This window comes from Typopeltis vanoorti, chromosome 1 (genome assembly GCF_054136105.1).
Source record: "Typopeltis vanoorti isolate ZY-2024b chromosome 1, IOZ_Tvanoo_1.0, whole genome shotgun sequence".
NCBI lineage: Eukaryota > Metazoa > Arthropoda > Arachnida > Uropygi > Thelyphonidae > Typopeltis > Typopeltis vanoorti.
Genome location: NC_143549.1, coordinates 178242612 through 178267033, shown reverse-complemented (window position 1 = coordinate 178267033; position 24422 = coordinate 178242612). Strand labels below are relative to the sequence as shown.

Genomic DNA, 24422 nt, shown 5'->3' with positions numbered 1-24422 from the left:
TGTGTCAAAAGAGAGGATTGGAATATGTGGATGCTTGGAGGGCATTTGAGGACAGAAAGGAACCATATGTGAGAGAACACTTGCATTGGAATGAGGAAGGATGTAAACATCTGGAGAGATTGCCGTTTTCTGAACGAGTTCGTGTGTCAATGCAGGGAAACGAGTTCCCAGGGTGGATGGTAGCATGGGTGGCCTCTTGTGAGAATGGGTGCTTGGAGGACAACATCAGGTAACACTGACTCCAGTGGTGTCTGGAGGGGATAATGATAAAGTATAGAAGTAGTGACATTTTTGCTTTATACTAATGCCAGGAGTATCCAGAATAAAGGAGATGAATTGGTGGTGCTGATAGCATCTGGCGTCAGCCTGACAAAGATTATTGGGATCACTGAGACATAGTTGACAGAAGATAATATAATATCAGGAATAGAGGTAGCAGGGTACAGCATTTTTTTGGCAGGATAGGAGAGGAAAACGTGGTGGTGGAGTACTGCTTATGATAAGTGATGACTTCTGTCCTCTAAGAGTGGAGGCTTTGGAAAGCAGTGACACTAATGGTTTTGAAAGCATATAGTGTGAAGTAGAGGTGGGATGCTGAGCATGATGCTGATTTCAGAATATCAGTATGCTGTAGTATTTTGTTGGTGGTGATTGGGAAAATGAATACTTGCTGTATAGCAAACTTTCAAGAAGTTCCAGACAGGTGCTTAACAAAGCAAATGGTCAGTACTTGTAAGAAATGGATCTTTTACAGACTTTCAAATGGCTGCTATTTTTAATCTCTTAAGAGTGTTGATCGTCTCTTATCTAAGACGTCATTAGGTATATTAGTAAAAATGTTAATGCTGTTTGGGCAGCAGTCCTTTATGAATTATAGATAGATATAGACTAACTGCTTTCCCAGTTTTCAGAAAGTCAGCATCCTATACAAGCTCTAATAGAGATGTGAAAGTTTGTGAAAGAAGGGATAAGTTGCAGAGAATATTCCTCTTGGATTTCAGTCTTGCTTTCACTCCTATGAGAATAACTCATTAGAGAGATAATATGTTTTTGCACTGTCATTATACAATGGTGGAGTGATGTTTTTTGAAGCTCATCTTCTGGTATCTGATTTTCTTATAAAGACTGAGTCTCAATGCTCATATGTCTGAAGCTGGTGTTAAAATATCATTGTCCTTGATCCAGTTGTCTTTTCTAACCTTATCAGGAGAGTGTTATAGTAGCTGTGGATCTGTTAAAGTTATCCTAGAATTTTTGAAATAGTCTTTTGCTTTCTTCATTCTATCCAGTGATATAGTCTTTCACTAGCCTTTTCGAATCCCCTCTCTTGGCATCCATGAACACTACAACTCCACCAAATCTGCCAAAACCAGTAATATCATAGAAGTGGTATAGAAGATGCATTACAAAACTGTAAACTACAAATCATTGTCAAGAATTTTAGGTGTCTCTGAAGTATCATTCTTTTTTTCAGAGAATTTGAATATTGAAGCTCTTAACATCAGTGCAATCTCAACAAGAATAATGGTCTTACAATTTTTGCATATTTATTGGTTATTGATAATGGTTATTGGAAGCAGAAACATATGAAAAGAAAAAAAAAAGTTTTTTATGGTAACAGTGCATCACAATTGTGTAAAAATACATATCTTAGACCATGTCAGCTACATGTATTATTGTTATTATTACCATTCATTCAGGGAGTCAAATGATATAGTAAGTATATAGTAATCATAGAATAGTAAGAATGCACTTTCAGACACACTACTCATCCTTCACCTAAACACATTTACTGTTTTTATTTTTTGGCTCACCACTACTCTCTGAGTAAAGCTCCTACTCCTTACTCCTTTGCTCACACCCAATTTTATACATTGTTCAAGATGTCTTCATCTTCTGCTCCTGAGTTCAAAGATTTGACACCACCTTTGTCTCTCTTCTCTAGATCCTTTTCAAAATCTCATCTATCTATAAACCAGGTGACCAAATCTACACACAGTAGTGAAAAGTAGTCATTCTGTACACAGTACATGGGAAGTAATCAGATACAGCTTCCTTTCTTCTTGAAGAAAGCTGTATCTGACAACTTCTCATGCACTATTGATTCCTTTGTCATGCTGTCTCTTATGCCATGGCACCAGTTCAAGCTGCCTTCTTAATCTTTTATAGTCAACAAGCTTTCACATAATTTGTTGCTTCTCAAGACAAAACTGAATGATCATTCACCAATTTGAGGCATAACATTTACCTTTTTTTATAGACAGCTTCTCAGATGCTATTACTAGATCTAATATTCTTGTGCTACAAGTCCCTTCCCTCAGGTACAGCTTATAGTAGTTATCCCTCCTCTTCATCAGCTTTATAAATTCTCTTTTCCTCATTTTGTATGCTTGCTTTTTTATCTCCTTGATTTATGTCTCCATAAATAAAATCACCAATAATTATTACCCTTCTTGTATCCATTAGGTTTTCCAGTCAGTTCATCACTCAATTACATTTTGTCCTGTTAAGCTCTATCTCACGTTGAAGAGGCATTAATGCATTGTCTTACTCATACAACCATCACCATTCAACTCTGGTTGGAATTAATTTCTCTATTTCTCTACTCTCATTAGTAGTTTGTCCTTCCTGATTATACACCACCCATTCTAAAGTTTTTTCTCTTTTAACTCGATCTTACTAATCCAATAATCCTCCCCTCCCCAGTTGCGTTTACCAGTGCTAAGAGCTCACCACCTTTATTGACTAGCTCAAATAACCACATTTGATGCCTTGATGAAATTTATCCTACTGCTTTAGCTATTGCTTTTCTTTTCTGGCAGAACTAATTCCAGTTTTGGAGTTATCATCTTACCATACTATTATTCTCTCTCTCTCTCTCTCTCTCTAGAGCTTCCATAGCTCAGCCAGTAAAGACGAAGCCCTTTGGTCGGAAAGACCTGGTTTCGATTCCCTGTCTATGACGTGAGGAATCTTTATCTGGTCTCATATGGAGGTAGGAGGTTTTTTGACCCCCAGAACAGGCAAACCAGTCCTGTGAACGCCCATGGTATACAATCAGGAATACTTAAGCCCCCCAGCCACAGGCCTGATTTATAAGCTATGCCATTCCTAAGCCTGGATAAAATTGGGGGAGATATTGATATGTGCAAAACCTTCCCATAAAAGAGGCTCACAGCCATTGTATCATCATACGAAATAACTAAATAAAATAAATTCTCTCTCTCTTTCTCCTGTTTCTCACGCTCTTTGTAATTACAAAGAGAGGGGGGGGCATGCAAACATCCATACCATTTTAATGCATATATCTAAGCTTCTGTACAACCACATTGACATACTCGGTTTCCCTTACTGTATTCATTCCTTCATTGAAAAACAGTTTTTCCTAACACTGAAAAATCCATTTAAATGTATTACCTGCAAGGGCAAGACTTTAACCATCAAACCACCATCAACATAATGCACATCATTTCTTTTACACAGTCTGAATATTGAATCATTTGTATTTGTTGCCTCCATGGGAGTGCCAACAAGTGACAGACTAATTTGGAGGGACAGAATAATAATATGATATACCTTTTCACTACTTGTATATGGGAAATATATATATGGGAAATATATAACTTCTGCATTACTTCAACGTTGGTATCCCTTCTTGATCTGGCTCACACTGAAGAGATCTCAATAAAAGTTGAAACTGATATGGAGAGTAGTTCTTCCCATAATTCCCTTAGTATTCCATGCTTTGTATTATGGAATACTAAGGCAACTGATGTGAAGTTATTAGCCTCTATATACAAGTAGCTCAGTCATGAAGATACTTCACATGCAAACTTTGTATGTTACACTTGGATAAAGGATTAAACCAAGAATATAATTTCTTGGCATCTTTAATTTATAGGAAGCAAAGATGGTGACAACGAAGCCGATCGATGACAGAGTGCTTTGAGTTTTGCCACTGCAGACTACTACCATGAAGCTTTAAAATACCAAAGCTTTAAACTAGATATTTCATAAAAGAAAATGTTTCAGTACAATTTTTGTAGCCCGTGGACTCATGCTAATTGTGCCAAAATCAGTGAATCAGCACCACCACTTAAGCTTCTAAGTAACCTCAGCCAACCATTTTTCTGTCCTTTTGCCTCTCCACCATTGAACAGCTCCTAAGCCTTAGCAAGCACATGGATATCCTGGAACAGTGCCTTTTCATGCTTGATGAAACTTTCTCCCAGAAAATTGTGCAATTGAAAAAAAAAAAAAAAAAAACTTGAATCATCTCAAAGCTAACATGCCAACCATTGACAATGCCAACAAGCTTCACAACCTTATTGCCTTATCATTTCAAGACACAGTTGAGGCAGAAAACAAGAAGTATAAGGCCATCATCATGAATCACCATTTTGAAATTGATGCAGCACTAAAGGACGCCATTGGCAAACTCAATGAACAGTGCAACTTTGCCCTGAAGAAAATTGACAGGTGTCACTAATTTTGACCAATGATTACATAGAGAGACACAGCAAACTTCCCTTGCTTCATTGAAGTGGCCTGTGATGCCCCAATAAGCAGATCTGTGTTCATATCAGCTGTGAACAACAAGTCAAAAGGCACCAGCTTTTATTATCACATGTATGAGTCTGGCCAGATCTGACCGATGCTCAGAGTGAACAAAGGGCAGCATTACTGAAAAGAACTGGAAGAGAATCATCAAAGTGGAGACAAAACATGCACAATTAAGTATAAAGAAGAAACATTTGTGAGAACAAATTCTACCAATAACCAGCATTGAAACCTGAACCCAAACATAGCATGGGGATTGTGTGATACCTATGCAGTCAAGCAAACTTCCACTTCTATTTCACAAATATATGCAGTCTTTGTTTTAACCTCAATGATGTTCACTTTGATCTACAGATAGCAATTACCTATAACCTTACAATAACCTTACCTATTTATCCTGACAGAAATACATATCTCAGCACCTTCAAACACTACTCACATCTGCTTTCCCAACTACACACTCTTTGACTTCTTTCACCACAAAGATAGGCTCTGATATACCTTACCAAAGTGTATCCAACCTGGAATCTCCCAATCCTCACTCTACGTCATTCTTCCAAATTCATGTGCTGCCTCTAATGCGAGCAACTACTCTGAATTCTTCAGTCACTTTCTTTAACTGTTGATTTTCTTTAATCCAACTCTCCAAACAGCAAAGTCATCTTTCTCAGTGACTTCAATTTTCACAACACCAAATGGCTGCTCACTTCCAACTGCACAGATCAAGCTGGTAGATAGGCTGAGATGTTTGCAATCATGAACAGTCTCACACAAATTGTTCACATGCCCACCGGAATACCAGACAACCCAGGCCACTCCCCAAAACACCCTGGATCTCTTCCTCATTGGTGATCCATCCAGGTGTACTGTGAATGTTGTTTACCCTCCAAGAAACTCAGCACAACCACTGACATCCATGCATTGTATTACATTACAAGAAAGCCAAATGATCTTTGCAAATTCTAATGCCTCATTTCCTTGGTTGTTTTCATCAGAGCCAAACCTATGTGCAGAACAAATCACTAAAATAATTCTCATTGGCATGGAAATATTATTCCCCCACAGGTGTGCCAAGACTGTACAAAAGTAGTCAGGTGCAACGCAGCTGGCTTGCTTCCAAAACTTCATCTTCCTATACCAAGACCTGGAAAACTGAAAGAAAATTATCACACATCAAAAATTAATTTTGCAAGAGTTAAAAGCAGGAAACTTATACCCCTACCCAAATGGTGGCCATACGTTCTCAACTCTAGCCAAAGCTATTAACCATAACTTCTGTCCAACACTACTCCCACCTTGGGGGGGGGGAATTCATGAGGAGTATCTCCCCCACCCATTAAGCACTTAATGCTGCCTTTGACCTTTCACCAGAAAGCAATCACAAAAAGTTTGCTTAAATTGGATACCAAAAAGTCTCATTGTCTTGATGGCATTCCTCCAGTTATTTTAAAAGTCTAGGCCTGTGCTCTAGAGTTGACTCCAACTCTATGCCACCTATTTATACTTTCTTATTTTACTGGCATTTATCCTGTGCAGTCTAGAAACTAGCCCATCTTGGGTGGCAGTCTTTACCTTCAAGCTGCCATCCAGTTTTTCTCACATGAATTCTTTCTAAACTAATGGAAAGAACCATCAATATCCAACTCCTGCACTAAATTGACTCTTATTTAAGAAATGACTGACAGTATAGATTCTGTCACTACTGATTAACAGGAGATCTATTAACCTATGTCACCAATCCTGGAAAGGTTTGGCAAATCTCTAGTGGTTGCCCTTGATATTGCTAAGGCTTTTGGGTTTGGCACAAAGATCTATTAAGTAAACTCCCATCATTCGGTCTGCCCCTTCACTTCTACAATGGGGTAGTTAACTTTCTGATCAGATGCTCACCTTACATCCATCACCATCTAATCTTATAAGAAGATGGATCCTCATCTTACATTAGATGGATCCCCAACAAATGATGGGGATCCATCTTCCATCACCATCTTCCTTCTATATATAAATGATCTACTCTAGCCAATAAGTACATTGATGAGAGCAAATTGCACTCCTCCTTTTCTTTTTTCATACTAATTTCTACTACATTAAATTCTGATCTTCAAAACATTCATGTAAGTTGGATCCTTGTCAACTTTAGTGCCAGAAAAATACAGCTCTGCATTATTTACCACAAAAAAAAGAACCCTGTTCTTCTAATCTTACCCTTGAAAATACCAAAATCTCTATTCAAGATGAGATTTGCCTTCTTTGAATAACTCTATCTTCAAATCTCTCTTGGCACCGACATATCACAAATAGTGCCTCCTCTGCATGCAAAAAATTAGGCTTTCTGTTTTGCTCAAGGCATTACTTTAACTCTAAACAGTTCCTAACCCTATACAAATCAAATGATCATTGAATACTGCTTTCACGTGAATTTTGGGTGGTGCCCCTAAGAGTTCCCTTAAAATACTAGATCCTATACAGAAAAAAGCAGTTAGATTGATTGATGATGCCTGCCTCTCTCTCTCTCTCTCTCGCTAATGCATTCTGCTCACTTTCTCACATGCATTCAGGCTCTGCAGCTTCCATCTTCTATAAGTACACTTCTATGGCTGCTATTCATCAGAATTGACATCAGTAATTCCCCCACTCTCTTGCAAATTCATCCAAACACATGCAGCAGCCAACCAACACCCTCTCACAGTTCAACTCCAAACCCACAGAACAAATTTCTCCTCCTCTTCATTTATTCCTTTTACTGCTGCTTTCTGGAACAGTCTACCATCTCATGTTTCCCAAGGAATACAATTCCCAGTTTGTCAAGTCAAATGTGAACAACTTCCTTATTGCCCATCCATGGTACTAGTGTACTTTATTATTATTATTATTATTATTCAGGCCTCCATGGAGTCAAAAGACTCATCGTGGGAGGTCCTTCCTAAGAACATAAAGGGGAGGTCCCCCCCTAAGAAACACAAAGTCTATCATACCACTCCTTAAACTCATTGACCATTCTTGCTCTCACCACTCCATCAGGCAATGCATTCCATGGTTCAACCACCCTCCACACAAAGAAATCACTCCTCATCCTCTTGCTCACAGTTTCCTTTCGTAATTTCCAGGGATGGCCTCTTGTCATCACTCCTTCCCACTGTTCAACCAAGCGAAAGAACTCCCCAGTGTCAACCCGGTAACCACCTCTCAACAGTTTAAAAGTCTCAATCATATCACCTCTCCTTCTTCTATCCACCAAACTCTGCAGTCCACATTCCCTCAGCCGATCCTCATAACTATGCTTGTACAGTACTAAAACCGTCTTTGTCATCCGTCTTTGTATCCTTTCCACAGTTAATTTATCCCCTTCAAATCCTGGGGACCAAATATGAGAACAATAGTCCAAGTGTGGTCTGATCAGAGACTTATACAACGGAATGATAACCCTCTTATCTCTGCAGGTCAGTGTCCTTCTCATAATTGCAGCAATCCTCTGTGTTACCTTCACCACCTTTGCAATATGTCCCCTAAACTTCAGGTTTCTATCAATCATCAACCCCCAGATCTCTTGTCTCCCCTACTTCCTCCAGTATAACTCCTCCCATAGAGTATGCAGCATCCCATCGATGTTTCCCAAACCTTAAGACCTTACATTTTGCTGCATTAAACTGACACCCCATTCATTTGCCCATCTATCTAGCTTATTTAAATCCTCTTGCAGGGCTACCACATCTGCACTATTACTAATAATCCTTCCCAGCTTCGCATCCTCTGCAAACAACTGAATATCCCCTTGCAATCCACTGGCAATGTCATTGATATAAAGGTTAAACAATATAGGTCCTAGTACTGAGCCCTGTGGGACCCTGCTTGTAACCCTCTGCCTCCTTGAAACTGCTCCACCATACACAACTCTCTGATACTTATCAGACAGCCAATCCTGAATCCAATTGACCAATCTGACAATCAGACCCATGTGCTGCAACTTAAATATCAGCTTATCATGTGGCACCCTGTTAAATGCCTTTGCTAAGTCTAAGAAAATTGCAGTATATGCCTTTCCCTCATCTAATGTTCTTGTAACTTTATTATAAAAGGCTAGCATATTGCTAAAACAAGGACACCCTTTCACAAATCCATGTTGACTCTCACAGATAACATTACCCTCATCTGCCCAATTCTGCATATGGTCCCTCACTACTTTCTCCAAGATCTTAACAACTACTGATGACACACAGACTGGCCTATAATTAGACACTTCCAGTCTGTTACCACCCTTATGCAATGGCACTATCTTACCTTCCTTCCATTCCCTGGGCACCTTTGCCGAAGCCAGACTTTCATTGAAAAGCCAGGTTAAAGGCACTGTCAGTTCCCTAGCACATTCTCTCAAAACTCGTGGTGAAATTCCATCCAGTCCCACAGCTTTACTGACATGCAGAGTACTCAATATCTGAAACACACTCTCTCCTCCTGTACCTCTAAACCTCGAACCAGCTCTATCCCTCTAGCATTAAAACTGACTCCTCTAGGATGAAATACTCCAATAAAGTGTTCATTGAACAATTCCACTATGTCCTCTGCATCAGTCACTCTATTTCCATTTTTATCCCACAATATCATTCTTCCACAGTCATTTCTCCTCCTACTGGCCACATAGCTAAAAAATTCCCTAGGATTTTCTTTGGATCTTAGGATCAATCTCCTCTCATATTCCAGTTTCGCTTTCCTTACCACACTAGTTACTCTTCTGGCCTGTGTCTTATATTCTTCATGCATCTTCTCTTCACCTGTCTCCTTATATCTCTTACATAGCCTCTTTTTCGCATGCAATTCCTGTTTAATATTGTTTGTCATCCACTTTACTCCAAATTGTGTCCTCTTCTTCACTCGTGGTATACAACTTACCATTGCTGCTAACAAATATTCTTTCACAATTTCCCACGCTCTAATGATATCCCCGCCTTCCAATTCCTCCCTTCATTAAATTTCCCGAAGTTGACGTCAAGGACTATTATATTCACCTGCATTATAATTCCACATAAGTTCCCGTCTCTTTGATACTCCTGCGTGTCTATTCATTTTCCAAGTCAAAACCACATGATCACTCTCTCCAACTGGTGGGAGAGATGTCAACTCAGTTATTATCAACTCTTCTGATGCTATAATCAAATCCAAAGCTCTTGAAGCTCTTGTTCCCTCTGTTACATGTTGCCTAAGACATTTGTCCCTCAAGAATTCTAGAAATTCCATTCCCCTATTGCTACATGCGTCTTCCTCTCTCCAATTTATACTACTGTAGTTAAAATCTCCCATAACAATCATTCTTCTTGCACTTGCCAAACTTAGCTGTCTAAACATCTCCTGGTCCCCATCCTCTGTGCACCTGGGTCTGTAGCAACACCCCACTAAATATCCTGTCTTGCCTACCTCTACCTCACACCATACGCTCTCAAAATCATTTGTCTCACTTCCTTCCAAAGCCTCCACTCTTAGAGGACATTGGTCATCACTTATCATAAGCAGTACCCCACCACCACGCTTTCCCCCTCCTATCCTGATGAAAAATGCTATACCCAGCGACTTCTATTACTGTTGTTATATCCCCTTCTGTCAACCACGTCTCAGTGATCGCAATAATTTTTGGCCAGGCTGATGCTATCTGCGCCACCAATTCCTCTCCCTTATTCCAGATACTCCTAGCATTAGTATAAAGCATATAAATGCCATTGTTTCTATACCCAGCATTATCCCTTCTATACTCCACTGGGCTCAGTGTTACCTGACATCATCTCCCTTCTCCCAAGTATCCATTCCCACAAGAGGCCACTCCTGCTATCATCCTCCCTGGGACACACTGACTCGTTCAGAACAGCAATCTCTCCAGATGCCTACGTCCTTCCTCATTCAAATGTAAATGGTCTCTCGCATACAATTGCTCTCTTTCCTCAAACGCACTCCAAGCATCCACATATACCAGTCCTTTGGTTGACCAACCTCTCGTAAATGAGTTCTCCATTAAAAAAAAAAAAAAAAACCTCCATGAAGTCATTAGACTCATCATGGGAGGCCCACTTAACATATAATGTCTATGATATTGAACTGTGTAAACATTTATACTCCCCCAGGTTCACAGTGTACTCTGGCAATACATTCCAGTCCCCCACAATTCTCTGTGTAAAATTCCACTCACATCCTTCTTCAACAGATCTTTATAGAATTGCCAGGGATAGCCTTTTGTTCTTTCCATTTTATCATTCCCTCTTTTTATAATTCCTTCTGTATTAATCTCGTAAAATCCCTTAAAATCTCACAGACTTGAAGGACTTTATCATATCTTTTTTCCTTCTGTTGCCCAACCACTGTATTCCACATTCTCTCAAACACTCTTCATAGCAAACACTCCAGAGTCCTGATATCACTTTGGTTATTCGTCTTTGAATCCTCTCTAGTGTTTCCACATCACAATGAAAACTAGGCAACCAAATTTGAGCACAATAGTCCATATATGGTCTGACCAATATCTCCTTATCCTTACATGTCAATGTTCTTCTTATCATAGCAGCAATATGATGCACAGTCTTCACAACATTTGCAATGTGTCCTTGGAATTTTAGTCCACTATCTACAATCCCTCCGAGATCCTGAATCTTATCCACTTCTTGGCAGCATGGATCTCCCAATACAGTATTCAGTCTTATATTTCTGCACCACAAAGTGTAGCACCTTGCATATATTAATATTAAAACTACAGCTCTCAGTCATTTGTCCAAGCTAAAAGTCTATTCAAATCATCCTGTAGGGAATTAACATCGGCAATACTCCTGATAATTCTACCTACCTTTGCATCATCAGCAAACATTTGAAAATTCCAGTCAATCCACATGAAATATCATTAACAAATAAGTTAAACAGTAGGGATCCAATAACAGAACCTTGAGGCATACCACTGGTCACCTTCCTTTTGTGAGACTCTGCTACCTCATACACAACTAGCTGGTATTCAGAAAGTCAATCTTCAATCCATCTAACTAGTTTATACACCAATTTTGTCATCTGTCAAATGTCTTTACAAACTCCAACAATATCACTGTATATGAATCTCCCTTATCCTGCATGTTTATTACCTTATCACAAAATGTAAGCAGATTGCTAAGATTGTTTGTGAAGGACCTTCCCTTCATAAACCTATGCTGACCATCACAGAGAATCCAATGTCCATCAACCTAATTCTGCATTCTAATCCATTCACTTCAGTTCATGAAACTGTATTCTCACATAAGTTCCTTTTTCATCTATCAGAGCAATATCCTCACTTTGATGATAGATCTTTCTCCTGCTTTCATCATCTTGCTGCTATCATTAAAGTTATCATTCCATAGTCATTCTTCCTCTTACTTGCCACTTAGTGAATGAACGCTTTAGGATTTCTTTCAGCCTGCTCAGCTAATTTCTTCTCATAATCTGATTTTGCCTTAATTACCATGCTTTTATGTCTAAGCCTTGTATTGCTCATGAGCTTGCTGATCATCTTTCTTCTTATATACCCTCCACAAAAGTTTCTTTTTCCTACTTAATGATACATCTCCTACCTGATTTATGATACATCTCCTAACTCCTATCTGATTTATCCTTCTGAACTTAAGGTATAGAGTCTGATATTGCTTCCTTCAGATATCCCTTGATAATCTCTCATGAAACTCTGCTAACATCTTTCCCTTGGAGATTCTTATGTCATGGCTGTTTTGAGCTTCTTCTTCTTAAGCTTGTCATAATCACTCATGATCGCTCTTCCCAGTCAATGGCAATGTGGTTGTCTTGGTATGGACAGATCTTGTGATCCTATGACCATATCCAACACTCCAGCATTCGTAATCCGACTCCATCACATGCTGTTTCAATTAACTGCCTCTTAACAGGTCAATAAATTCCATTTCCTTCCAGCTATTTGATTTTTCCTCCTTCCAATCAGCAGTCTAAGTCCTCCCCCTCCCATAATAATTATGCGACCTTCATTCATTGTCCTAATTTGCTGGTGCATATCTTCCACATCATCCCTGGCCTAAAGCAGCAATCAAATATCCTGTTGGTCTCTATCCTACAGCAGATTGTCTCAAATGAACTGCATCCACATCCCTGACTTCCTAATCTCATGCTTTCTTTGGCTGCAATTCATCTATAATCAACTGTACTCCTACCCATCCTGTTTTCTCTATCCTTCTGAAAGTACCATACCCTGCACATCCTATCCCTGTAACTACATGATCTGCTGTCATCTATGAGAGCCTGTCTACGAAAATGTATATTAGGGTTACCAAGTAATTTTATAAACTTGGTTATTTTACTCCTAATCCCAAGTAAGCAAACAGTTAAGTTTGCACCTGAATGTAGTTCAAATCTAGACTTGAACTACATTAATATAAAAACACGTTGCTCTCCAGCCCAATTTATACACGATAGTTGTCTCCATAATTTTTTCATGATGTATTATGATTCTTAAAAAATATCCAAGATCTGCAATATTCATATATATTAAATATTTTATATTATTTTAATTATTTGCTATGGTGGGCCTTTAATATTTTTTTTTAATTTCTGCTGCAGCAGACCATGATTCACTCCCTAAAAAAAATATGCAAATGCAGTATTATTATTAAAATAAAATTTTATGTTACAAATAATAAATTGAAAAAAATATTCACTATGATGCAAAATGCAATATCAAAATTCATTTTTAATCGGTGTCTCAATGTCTGAATAACAGACTGTCGAATACAGACCATCAAATAACTGAGTTACTCTCTTAATGCAGTTGTAAATGTTGTCAATCGTGTCTTTGAGTTGAAAGATGGAATCAAATCATTCCTGGAAGTGCACAGGAAACATGACCTAGTGGCTTACTTTAATGATGAAGCTTGGAAGAAAAGAGTTGCTTACATTTTAGGCCAGCTAAATGAGCTGAACCTGAAATTTCAGGGATAGGAAACACACATTATCCAATTTCAGGACAATCTTCAGGAATTTTTATCCATGCTGCAAAACTGACATCAGAAAGTAAATCTTGGAAACATTGCCATATTTGAAAAACTCTGCATGTAGTAGAGCAATCTGAAGGTGAACTGGATGATAATATTAAGGAGGAGATTAATGGGCATCTTGAATTCCTCGAAAAGGAATTTCAGCAGTACTTCCCTGAGCTTGCAGAAGAAGAAGAAGAAGAGCTGCACTAGTATAAAACCCGTTCTCTGCTTCCCGGAATGTAGTCAGCATTCCCTATGAAGTACAGGATGAATTCTTGGATCTGCAGAACGATTCCTCGACAGGACCTCCCATGATGAGTCTTTTGACTCCATGGAGGCCTGAATAATAATAATAATAATAATTTGTTTTATGAAAAATTGCTGACTCAGTTCTGGTGTGCTATGTATCAGTCATATCCAAATGTCACCATGCTTGCATTTTCAGTTTTATTTCTCTACATATCTCTGCGAGAGTGGTTTTCAATGTTTCTTCATATCAAAACAAAGACAGAAACAGACTGAATGTTGAGGATGACATGAGGTTGACTTTAACAACCACTCAGTTTTGAAGCTGGCTGTCCAGATCCAAGTACAACCATTGCATTAAATGTTAGATTAATTAAATGTTAGGTTAGAATTATATTCTGAAAAATCTATTTCTAATGTATTTTCTTTACCCTATTAAAAATGCCTTTTTATGCAAATATGGTGGGGGTTGCAAGTTACTTGGCTATTATAAAAGGGGGTTTCGACTCAAAAAAAGACCATGCATCAACATGCATCACTGGATCTAATGGGAAAACCTTCCTATTACAGTAATCTACTGTTTACCCAACCACATTGGGAAGGCAATTTGCCATTGATAATAGAAGAGTTAGATGATTGAATTTTAATTACATCATACTGTACATGAAGTCATTTCACATGCAAGGATCAGTAAAGTTAGATAAATGTTAAGTTACTATATATAGACGCCGATATGTATCTGAATTACTATTCTTGGAGTCTGCTACAACACTATTAAATTTTTCAAATTTAAATAAATAAGGTTGCCTCACCTTACAAAAATCTGAGAGACTATCATCTTGAGAACTTTATTAGAACAAGGAAGATCCCATCACTGCACCCATAGCAGCCTCTAGTTAGGACTTGATTCATCTTTTTACACTGTCTTTTTAGCTTCCTACTGATGTGTATGCCATTGTGCCCATCCTTGGCGACAAGCAAAATATTGATCTTATAATTTAATATTTAATACATAACTAAATAAAGTTAGTTATATATTATCTCTAGACAACAACATAAATGATAAGCAGAATCTAAGCATTTACATCAACTTAGTGAACCTAAATTCTATTGTGTTGTAGAAACTCTAGAGAAAGTCCAGAGATGAGTGACTAAGACAGTATTGGGTTAGTTATGAGGAGAGATTGAGAAAATGTAAGTTACAGAGTGTAGTGGATTGGTGGATAAGAGGTGATACAATACAGATGTTTAAGTTAGCGAGGGAATTTTACTGGATTAACACAGAAGAGATAAAGTAGAGAATGAGAACAAGTTGTCATTCCCAGAAGTTGTGTAAATGCATGGATGATTATGAGAATGCTGAGCAGATTTTTTTACAGGAAATTGGATGGTTTAGTGGAATGCATTGCTAGAATATATTGTGAATGATGAGAATGTGAATGAGTTTGAGGTTCAATATGATAGATATGTTGCTTGCCGAATGAGACCTCTCACAGTGAGTCTGCTGACTTCATAAAAGTTAGATATAATAATAAACAATAATAATGATCATATCATTGTAACTGTTAATATTTGGTCCCTTTACACTAAGCATGAGAAATTTTCTTTCAGATTTATTAGTGGACCATAGTTCTTTATAAATATATACAATCGGCGACAGGTTTCACCAGCTTAAGTCTGTCTGGCTTCTTCAGGACAAGAAATGGGTACACTAACACTAAATGCTAAAAAAAAGAATGAAGTAACAACAGTTAAATTAATATTGAAATGACGAGTAACATGAAGAGCATGGAGCATGCAGTCTTAGTCATTGTAGAAATTCTCCAACTTACCTACTAGCTAAACACCTAGCCGGTCTGTTGAAAGAGAAGATAAAGAAATTGGACTCTTTTATAAAGAATTCTAAGCATTTTAGTGAAAGATTAAAAGGTATCAACATCTCAAATACAGACATACTTGCAAGCTAGACTAGCGTCATTATTCATGAACGTACCAGTTGAAGAAGTGAATAAGATCATAGAAAATCTCTATCCACATGACATTGCTCAGCTTTTCTGCCATTGTCTCAAATCAAACTACTTTAAAGTAAATAATATAATGTATGAACAACTTGATGGCTTAGCCATGGGCAGTCCCTTGTCACCACCTTGCACGGATCTGTTCATGGAAAAACTAGAAGCTGACATCCTATCCAAAATAAATCTGAAACCATTAGTCTGGTGGAGATACGTGGACGATGTCGTCATTATTTGAAAAGACACAGAAAATGCCTTACATGAGTTCCTTCAAAAAATAACTTCTTTCCACCAAAAAATCAAGTTCACGTTAGAGTTGGAAAATAACAATCAATTAACTTTTTTGGACACACTAATAAAAAAACAAGAGAATGAACAAATCACGCTCACAATCTACTGCAAACCTACAGACACTGGATGTTATCTTCAATTTAAATCTACTCACCATCATGCACAAAAACTTAGCATTATACATATGCTTAAAAATAGAGCAACAAATATCATCACAGAAGAAAAAGATCTGCTTGATGAACTCTCTCTCATATCTCAAACTCTAGTCAGAAATGGTTACCCAAAAAATATAATCCAAAAGATTCTCAATAGAAACAACCCACAGCAACAACCTCCAGTCACGCAGTATACATCGTCCATTGTCATACCTTCTGCTGACTCAGTTTCAACAAAAATAGCAAAAAATCATGAGGTCTTTCAACATCAGGGTTGCCTTCAAACCTATTCAAACTACACGACACATGTTAAGATCTCCTAAGGACAGCATTGCCTTCTACAAGTATGTAGATGTATATAACATTCCATGTTCCTGTGGATTGAATTATATAGGCAGACATCACGAAGCCTAGAAATCCGAAAAAAAGAACATATAGGGGATGTCAACAACAACAGAACAGATACCTCAGGATTAGTCCATCATTTCTCGATTTTGAGTCACTCCATCGATTGGGACAACAGCTCCATGCCATACATTGAAGAAGATTTCAGATGTAGAAACTTTAAAGAAGCTGCAGTGGTACTCCGGACAGGAGACAATCTCAACAGAAATCAAGGCGTGATGCTAAAAGACATTTGGAAAAGCTTAATAAATTCACTATGTTTAGCAGAACTCAACTTCGTGAAAAACTGTAAAATGCGATCAACAAACAATGACTAAGACTCCATGCTCCATGCTCTTGATGTTATGTGTCATTTCAATTTTAATTTAACTGTTGTTACTTCATTCTTTTTTTTAGCATTTAACATTAGTGTACCCATTTCTTGTCCCTAAGAAGCCAAATAGACTTAAGCTGGCGAAACTTGTCGACGATTGTATATATTTATAAAGAACTATGGTCCACTAATAAATCCAAAAGAAAATTTCTCATACTTAATGATCAATATCAGTAATAATATAATGTAATAATAATATGCAGTATATGATTGATATATGCAGTTAGTGTCCAGAATGGTCATAGCTCTGTAGAATGATCTCTAAGAAGGTGAATAGAAGATTTGTGGGTTGATGTGTGGAAGAGACAGGTATGATAGCAACATATAAGTTATTAAAGGGATTTTATAGCAGTGATCCATAAGAAATTTTTTAGTTCATGACAAGAAAGCAGAGAACAAGAAATCATCGATGGAAATTGTATAAAAGTATAGCTTGCAATCATGTAATGCCTAGATTTTGTGGTGGTCATTAGTGCTTTGTCATTGAATGAGTTTAAAGAGAGGTTTGATAGATATTGTGAGAATGTTTAGTTCTAGTCATGTAAGTGAATCTTCAGATTCCATAGAAAATATCCATGTAATAATAATAATATTTTCACCCAAACCTTTTGCCCTATACAGGCTAGATTTGAAAAGTTGCAATGTTGAAATGCTACTGTGTTGTTTTTCTGATCATAGGTATGGTGGATGAGATGAACATTACCTATTCACTTCCCAATATATGTTGTTTCTATAATTAATACAACACTTCACACAAACTGTTGTTGAACATTGTTTACGGGTTGTTGCACTTATTAGCAAACTTTCAGAAATCAAAAACCCCATGAAGAAGAACAGAACACTTTCCTTTTTTCCTCTCTGTTGAATTGACAGCATATAAATCTGATTTCTGAATACACTGGACAACAACATTTTACAAAAGTCATGCCCCCCCCCAGATTATAATTGTAGTCATTTCTTATAGATTTTGAGATGCTGAACAAGAATATAACAATGAAAATGCAAAATTGACTATGGTTTGTGAGAGATCCATAATAGTTTCTTATATAATAGAGTAATACATACTTATTATATATACCACTTTTATGTCCGAAGCCGCTTTGCCTGTCATTTTTATAGCTGCTTAGGATATCTCTGGTCAGCATCCAATAGTAATCAGCCAACATGGAAGTGGACCACTATCCCTGGTATCATTTCTCTATTGTTGTAATTTCCTGATAGAAACGTTCACTGTGCTCATCACTAACTACGCCACAGTTGTTGAGCAGGAAATCCAAGTGGGAATAGAGCAAATGCATCTATAAGGACATATTTCATCTAAGTTTGTGCTACAGAGACAACAAGTCCTCATTCAAAAACTACAAGTCCTTGTAGTTTTCTGCCCTGAAATTTCCAAGGAAGTTAGTTGACACCCAGATGAAACGCGTCCCAAGCTTTATTTCTCTACACCTTGTAGCAAGTTGTTGAGCATCTCATCAATGAAGAACTCTCAGATCTGAGGACCCAGAAAACATCCCTCTTTAATTTTCGCTTTGCTAAGTCGAAGGAATTTGTCAGATAGGTACTTGAAAGCTGATCCAGTCCAATCCAGACCATGGCTTTTACAAAGTTTTTTACAAGACTGAGTTTGATGTTTAGGGATGGTAGCAGAATTTTGTGTATTTCTGCCAGTGCTAGGTGTTACACATTCTTCTCTCTGACCTTCAGAAAAGTCCTTGCTCAGCTGTTCCATTCACACAAAAAACACAGTACTTTGTATATCCCAGCTGCAGACTCATCAACACAGACGCTACGTTCAAGTTAACACAGAAATACAGCCATACTTACCGTATTGAAGACAGTCCAACAGCTGTTTTAGGTTGTCATAGTTTTCTTTCATGTAAACAGCATATCTGACTGAATGGATGGAAGCTGGTATCCATTATGCAGCAACACTACTTTGAGACTCAATTTTGACGAGTCTATGAACAGTTGCCATTTGTGTGGATATCATACTTGACACAAAGAGCATTCATCAGTAAACGTGTCTATAATTCATATTCATCAGGCCATCTACATTGTAGCAGAACACAACGGCATCTTTCTTTTGGAAGTGAGGCACAAACTGCTCATGACGAGTGTTAAACGAAGTCACTCAGACATTTTCCTTGAGAAGATTCCATCGTAGAAGTCTTGATCCCAGTGACTTCGCTTTGGCCTTGAATAGCTTCAGATCGTGAACAAGATTGTTCAGTTCTTCTTGCATGAGAATGTACACTGCAGATGATGCACTGTAGCCTACATATGGATCATCATTAGATGCTGAAGGCTCAGGAGAACCTGACATTGGTTTTCCTCCATCCTCTGAATTGATGGAAAATTCTTTTGGAAGTTGGGCAACAGGAAGTCCTTTGCCGTGCAGAATTGCCATGCAAGTGACCACTCCATCTTGGTCACTTGCCTCTGAATCCTCTCTGCTGCTTCCCCATCCACTAGAAATCTAAGTGGGTAAGCAAACCTGAGCACAGTAATCCAGATGCATTATCACATATACTGATAAGTGTATGCTTCTATGTCTCATGTCACTTTGCCTGTCACCTTTATAGCTGGTCAGGATCATCTCTGGTGAGCGTCCAGCAGTAGTCAGCCAACATGGACGTGGACCACTTCCATGTTGCAGATTGTATATGAATGTGCAACACCATTTCTTTCTCCTTGTGATGCCTCCCAAAACAGGTGGTATCATGCAGAAGTAGCAGTCATTTGCATGATTGCTTGGTTCCCTTCAAATTTTAGGAACAACAAATGGCATTGACACTTTACTGCCTTTCAGCCACTTCAGAAGATTTCTAGCACATGTAATGTACCAAGTATGTGGGGCCCAGGCCTTGTCCTGGTCCCTGATCTTCCACCCAAAATAAAGCTGATACGCCTTTTTCATTAATGGAGTGATGGTCTTTTTCTAACTTGCGAATATCATGTCACTTCCCCGCAAATATAACAAAAGTTATTTTCACTATTAACACAAGTGCAAGGCTTATAATGTCTTTGATAGAATACCACAAGTCATAACCCTCTCCTTGACAGAAAAAATGCTACCCTGAATTCATAGATATTATATTCATATCCAGCTATTTGGAATTCAGGGGATAACAAACTTCTCCAAGACATTATCTTGTCTTGTCAGATGTCATCTCCTTCGGAGGTTGACTTAATGAAATGCTGTGAGCTTCCATCATGCATAGTTTTGTGACTTCAGAAATATAATTTTCTGTGTTTCTTTGATCCTTCTCTTATTATTATTGTACAAATACCTCCATGGAGTTCAAAGACTCATCATGGAAGACCCAAATAATCCATGCAATATCTATCATACTCCTCCTTGAACCCATTAACAGATGAAGCACTCACAACTGACTCTGGCTAACCAATCTAATCATTCATCTCTCTCTCTCTCCAAATGATAAATGTAGTCCTCACATCCCTACTAACTACACTCTTACTTAACTTCCAGGGATGACTTCTTCCTTTGTCCCCTATAATCAAGTGCTGAAACACCTTCCATGCATTAATCCTACAAAACTCTTTAAATAGTAAATGTTTCTGTCATTAATTATATGAAGAGCCAAAGGCTTCAATTCGGCGACATATAAACTTATTTAAGTTAAGTTTCTGCCATGCCCTCTTTTTTTTTTTTTTTTTTCACCCCACGTCTGCAATCATCAATCTGCCCTCATAAGAAGCATTCCACAGACCACTCAATCTTGGTCACTTGCCTCTGGATCCACTCTGCTGCTTCCTTATTCACTAGAAATCTAGGTGGGTAAGCAAACCTGAGCACAGTAATCCAGATGCATTATCACATATACTGGTAAGTGTATGCTTCTACATCTGATGTCACTTTGCCTGTCACCCTTATAGCTGCTCAGGATCATCTCTGGTGAGCATCCAGCAGTGGTCAGCCAACATGGAAGTGGACCACTTTCCCTGGTATCGTTTCTCATTGTTGCAATTTCTTGATGGAAATGTTCTTTGCATACAAGTTTGTGATACAGAGACAACAAAACTTCATCATGTTCCTTGTAGTTTTCTGCCCTGACATTTCAGAGGTAGTTAGTTGACACCAGGCGAAATGCATCCCAAGCTTTTTTCTTATCACCTTGTAGCAGGTTGTCGCATATCTTGTCAATGAAGAGCTCTAGGATCGAGGACCCACAAAGACTCTCTCTCTTAAATTTTTGCTTAGCTGAGTCGAGGGAATTTGTCAGCCAGATACTTTAAAGCTAATCCACTCTATTCCATGGCTTTTATGAAGTTTTTTACCATACCAAGTTTGATGTGTAGGGGCAGTAGCAGAATTCTGTGCATTTCTGCCAGTGCTGGCTGTTGCACGTTTTTTCTCCCACCTTCAGAGGTTTCCTCGCAGGCCAGTCTCTCTTCACATAGTGCAAAGTCCTTGCTTGACTGTCCCATTCATGCAAAAAACATCAGTACTTTGTATATCCCAGCTGCAGACCAATCAGCACAGACACTACCTTCAAGTCACTGCAGAGATGCCAGCCATACGTGCTGTATTCAAGACAGTCCAACAGCTATTTTAAGTTGTTGTAGGTTTCTTTCATATAGACAGTATGTGGAATGGATGCAAGCTGGTTTTCATCATGCAGCAACATCACCTTGAGACTCAATTTCAGTGAATCTATGAATAGTCGCCATTCATGGGGGGTCATGTTTGATTCAACGGACGTTCATCAGGCCATCTACATCATTACAGAACACAAGGTTATCTTCTTTTCCAAAGTAAGGTGCAAACTGCACACGACAAGTGCAAAACAAAATCACTCAGACATTTTCCTTGAGGATTCCATTGTAGAAGTCTTGATCCCTGTAACTCCGCTTTAGCCTTGGACATCTCCAGATCACAGACAGGATCATTTAGTTCTTCTTGTATGAGACTGTGTGGTGCAGATGATGCACATTGGCTGACATATGGATCATTATTAGATGCCGAAGGCTCAGAAGATGAGAGCCCAGGCCTTGTTCTGGTAGGGAATCTGACATTCGAAATAATGCTCAGATGCCTTTTTCATTAGTGGAGTGATGGAAGCCTTTTTCTGGCTTCCAAATATCAATTCGCTTCCCCACAAATATAACAAAAGTTATTTGCACTATTAACACAAGTATGAGGCATGACTACTGCTGGATTTACACTGCAGGGATCACTTGTGTAGAACTTTTGATGCAGGAGTAAACGGAAGTGTAGCCCAGGAACTCACGCAAACACTTGCTCACCCTATGAGACTTCACAAAGATAATGATTCTATTTTCTTACGACAACGAAGTCATCACTCAACTGCATTAAATCAGCCAATCATGCAGTAGCTCCAGGGTGTTGTGTGTGATTGGCTGATGCAATATGTTGCAATCAGAGATTCAAATACAGTGTCACCAATATGTACACAATGTGGACTGAGTCTCTCCTAACCAAGAGGCAATCAACAGTGTTATTGTCATTTTTGTGTTCAGCACATCGAAATTAGTACAGAATTGCTATTTTTATTTCACAGACAAATTGTGCGTTGACCAGTGTAATCTTTGTTGTAGTATCTCCCTTAGAATGTCTTTGATAGAATACCAAAGACATTCTAATTCAACCCTCTCCTTCACAGAAAAAATGACACCCTTAGGCAAATTGTGTGTGGTCCACTGATATTTAATATCTAGACTGAAGCCATACAGATCATATGGAGTTTCAGTGGTGGTTCAATAAATGGAATGTTAATATAAAAATTATTTTTGGAGAATCAGGAAGTCCAGTGCTTAACTGAATACTGTTCATATACTAGGGGGGTCTGTAAAGTTCTTGGCCTCGACCATAAATGGCAACACTATCGTTAAGATTTTTTTTTTTTTTGAAGTTGGTACATCTGTCATAAGCATCCATGTTAAACTGCAAGTCATTCAAGTAGTTTGTTTTATACAGCTGTCTGAAGCAAAAGTGTTGTTAGTATTCCTTGAAATGTTTAAAATTGAGTATCATGCTGTTATAAAATTCTTTGTAAAAGACAGTTTAATGGCAAAAGAAATTCATTCGAAGTTCATAAGAGTTTATGGGCATTCTTCTTCTTCATTTTCAAATATTAAGAAATGGGTTGCCGAGTTTAAACGGGGCCATACCAGCCTTGAAGATGATCCACATGAAGGATGTCCAAAAAAGTGTAACCACACCAGAAATCATTGATCAAGTACACGATATGGTATTAGATGACTGGCAAGTCAAAGTGCATGAAATGGCTGAGACTATAGGCATTTCAAAAGAACGTGTAGGATATATTTTACATGAAGAATTGCAAATGAAAAAGCTTTGCATAAGATAGGTGTTGCACTTGCTCACAGCAGATCAAAAACACACTTGCATGAAAATCTCTGAACAGTGCTTGGAGCATTTTAACAAGAATAAAACTGATTTTGTGCATCGATTTATTACTAATGGATGAGACTTGGATTCACCATTACACATAGAATCCAAACAGCAGTCGAAACAGTGACAAAGACGGTTGTTCAGCGCCAAAGAAGACAAAGTCGGTTCCATCAGCAGGAAAGGTCATGGCAAAGGTTGGTCGATTGGTAAAGCCTCTGCTACTAATGGCTTGCAAAAAGTTAAGCAAGTTTGAGCGTGGTTAGTAGTTGGAAGGGGTGCAATCATTCGATGGTGTTGGCACACTCTCCCTCGATGAGTCTTTGGACTCCTTGGAGGTGTTACACAATAATAATAATAATAATTAGTGTTTTGGGATGATAAAGCATTTTGTTTATTAATTATCTTGAAATGGGTAAAACAATAACCAGTGAATATTATTCCAATCTTTTAACCAGACTAGACGAAAAAATTTGTAAGAAAAGACCCAGTTTGCAGAACAAAAAATCATCTTTCATCAGGAAAATGCACTTGCCCTCAAAGGTGTTTTGGCAATGGAAAAATTAAGGGATCTGCACTATGAATTGTTTGAACATCCACCCTATTTCCCAGATTTGGCTCCCTCTAACTTCTGTCTCTTCCCAAAACTAAAACTCCTCCTCTCTGGTCAGTGTTTTTCTTCGAATCAAGAGGTGATTGCAGCTGTAGAAGGATATTTTGCAGATCTTACTGAGAACCACTACAGGGACGGGATAATGGTGCTGGAGCATCACTGGAATAAATGTATTAGTCTTAAGGGAGATTATGTTGAAAAATAAAAGTAATTTTGAAATTATAAATTCATTTTTTTCATTGTTAGACCGAGAACTTTTCAGACTACCCTCGTATGTATTCTGATTATTTTTAGTTATTATTTAATTTTTCACATTTCATTTCAAACTTCAAAGAAATATTGCAAATATTTTTTTCTCAAAATGTATT

At 38.1% G+C, this 24422-nt stretch overlaps 1 protein-coding gene across 3 annotated transcripts in view; it reads left to right on the top strand.

Moving 5' to 3' along the window:
• LOC150110672 (glucose transporter type 1-like) overlaps window positions 1-24422 on the top strand; it is a 1175276-nt gene that overhangs the window by 606560 nt on the left and 544294 nt on the right. The window lies entirely within an intron of this gene.